General features: G+C 41.7%; 1 non-coding gene across 1 annotated transcript; it reads left to right on the top strand.

Annotated features, from left to right (window-relative positions):
- The first annotated feature begins 350 nt into the window (after positions 1-350).
- On the top strand, positions 351-457 carry LOC136231660 (small nucleolar RNA R71). The gene has a single exon (XR_010690030.1). It is a non-coding gene; the product is annotated as a small nucleolar RNA R71 (small nucleolar RNA).
- The last annotated feature ends 2,601 nt before the right edge of the window (positions 458-3,058 follow it).

Here is a 3,058-nt window from a genome sequence, read left to right as displayed (position 1 = left end):
GTACCATTGGGCACTCCACGCTCTTGTGCCCTCCGCTGCAAACCTCACAGCTTGCTACTGGTTCTGGTGATTTCAGGTGACTTTCCAGCAGAGCTACCTTTTCTGTAAGTGCTGCTATTTAAGGATTTGGTTTTGAATATGTTCCTGGGAACTCCTCGGCTATTGTACCTCTTCTCGGAGCCGGATTTTCAACATGCCAACATGCACTCCGTTCAGCTAATTCTTTCACCAGATTGTAAGCCTGTATTGCGATCTTGTTGAATAGATTTCCTCCCGCTGCTGCATTTAGAAAGGCGCGGCTGACAGGAGATATCCCTGAATAGAACATGTCAACAAGCTGGTACTGCCGGTAACCATGGTGGGGGCACCTTCTTAACAACCTCTGGAACCTCTCCCAGGCTAGATGCAGGTTCTCACTATCGGACTGCCTAAACGACATGATTTCGCTTCTGAATTGTGCAGTCTTTGATGGAGGGAAGTACTTTGCTATGAACGCTGATACTGTAGTGTCCCAGTCAGTGAAAGAGCCTGGCTCGACGGATTTTAGCCATTCTGCAGCTTCTTCTTTCAAAGAAAATCTGAACAGCTTCTGGAAGATTTGTTCAGATGTGACGTCTTCACACTTGAAGGTGCTGTAATATTCCACAAATTTGTCAAGATGTGAGTTAGGATCTTCGTAGTAATCCCCACCGAACTGTCCCGAGTTCTGAATCATCTGGATCATTGCTGGTCTGATTTTAAATGACTCTGCTGTTATTGCCGGATCGAGGATGCCAGAGGTGCTTGTAGGCCGCTTTGCCTTCAACAACTACATGACCGACATATCTTCGGCCATCGTGCCCTCTTCTTATGTCCTGCAAGAACAATTTCAGCTTAAGAATCAAGTTGCAACTATGAGTGATCCCCAGAACCTTGGTTCTTTGAATTCCAAACAATTACACAAACTTCTCACTAAGAGTAAACTAGTTATAAACAAAAATAGTCCCCGGCAACGGTGCCAAAAACTTGATGCTTGCAAAATATATAACAATAAATAGGACAAGTGTATCCTATCGCAGCAAGTAGTATAGTGCTTAAGCATAAGATCGAACCACAAAGACTATTTGCCACAACTAATCGGTCTAAGGAAAATAACGCAATTGTTCGGAAGGTTGAATATTTAGTGGAGTTGTTAAAAGAGATAAATTTCTAAAACAAAAGATAAAAGGTATTGAAGGGGTAGGATTCGATTCAATTGATGAAACAACCTAAGATGGGGATGCTCTTAATTGGATTCCATGTATAATATGCTGGGATTCAGATGTTTATCCGAAGGACGATTGACGGTAATCACCTAGTCAACTGCATAAATATGGTCAATCACTTGCAGTCTATTCACATGCAGTCGGTTGACGGCTTGATTAGGCATACAACCTAGGGCATGCAAAGCATTAGGTTCTGTGTGATTGACGCCAAAGCCGTAGCCCAGCCACTGAACCGCACTCCTAGTGGCCTCTAGCGAGGTCAGATCATGCTAATTCAGAATAGGTAGTCCCTTGGTCAGGTTACTACCCATCTGTGATCCTATATTTGTCATATTCTAGGCATTAGGTTCAATTCTTCCAGGGCTAGTTGATCATCATCGAATCTCACTCGAGCCACGATCCTATCCCATATAAATATAGGACATTAAGCATGCACAATCTGATCAATTGGGAGTAATCCATACACTAAATCCCTAATCATACATGATCAACCAATCAATCTCATCCCCATCCCAGACAGGATGGGGATTAGTTCATAATCAAACTCACCAAAAAATTTAAACACAATTCATCAACAATAATCTCCATTAACTTCAATAAGTAAAGAGCAAGAGACAATTAAAGGAATTAGAAATATAAAACCCGATTTCATCTGATTCTGATTACAAATGGGAGAGAATCTCCTCTTTCAATCTTCAAGAAGCTTAAAACAATTACAATGGAAGCAAATCTAATGATAAAAGCTGATACAAGGAAAGAAAAAAGGAAGGAAAAGTGAAAAGAGAACTAGGAACCCTAACAAAGAAGATGTAATGTTCTATTTATAGTCTAGGCTTTGTTAGGGGTAGTTTAGGCATTTTTCCAGCCAAAATTCAGGTGAGAAGACGCTGGGAAATTACTTTCCAGCCTCTCATCTCATCGAGACAAGAGGTGTCTCGACGAGATGAAAGGGTGTCTCGATGAGACACTGGGCGTCTCGTCGAGACACCACGCGATGGTTCCTTTGGGAACCATCGGTCCGCCTCGTCTCATTGAGACTGGCTGTGTCTCGACGAGACGAGGGCCTGTCTCGATGAGACAAGCACTGTCTCGGCGAGACAGGCGCTGAGAGGTGGCAATTCTCTCCGGAAGTTATCTGTTCTGGTCCTTGGGCTTCCAGAATTTGCTCTAATGGCCCCCGAATTGTCCGGACATGCTCCAAATGGCACGAGTCTGGTTTGGAAATGCTCGAATAGTCCTAAAAACACCTGAAAATACAGAAAATGCCATAAATAATGGAAATTATTGATTTTAACCAAAAGAGAACAAAATGATTCTGAAATTGAATGGAAATAAAGCAAAAATAAACTAAAAGGGATCTAAAAACCCTATACAATGGCTTAAATACCGAAGTATTCTTACAATGGATTTCCAGTGGATTTCCCCTAGATTACTCGTGTATCTACTTAAACTGCTGACAATAAAAGCAATATCAAGCCTTGTACAACTCATGAGATACATTAGACTGCCTATAACTCTTGCATATTCTACTTGGTCAACGCTTTCACCTTTATTTTTACACAAATGTTGGCTAGTGTCGAGTGGAGTTCTGGCGATACCAGAATCACTCTTACTGAACTTGCCAAGAATCTTTTCAGCATAGTGTGACCGAGTCAAGATGATACCATTAGGTGAACGTTTGATTTGGATACCCAAAATCACATCTGCGAGTCCCATATCTTTCATATCAAACCGTGAGTTTAACATGTCCTTGGTACTCTTCACCATCTTGTCATTACTTCTAACAATAAGTATGTCATCGACATACAAACACA

Source organism: Euphorbia lathyris, chromosome 5, assembly GCF_963576675.1.
Source record: "Euphorbia lathyris chromosome 5, ddEupLath1.1, whole genome shotgun sequence".
Taxonomy (NCBI): domain Eukaryota; kingdom Viridiplantae; phylum Streptophyta; class Magnoliopsida; order Malpighiales; family Euphorbiaceae; genus Euphorbia; species Euphorbia lathyris.
Note: the sequence above shows the minus strand (reverse complement) of the source record. Positions and strands in the feature narration are given on the sequence as shown.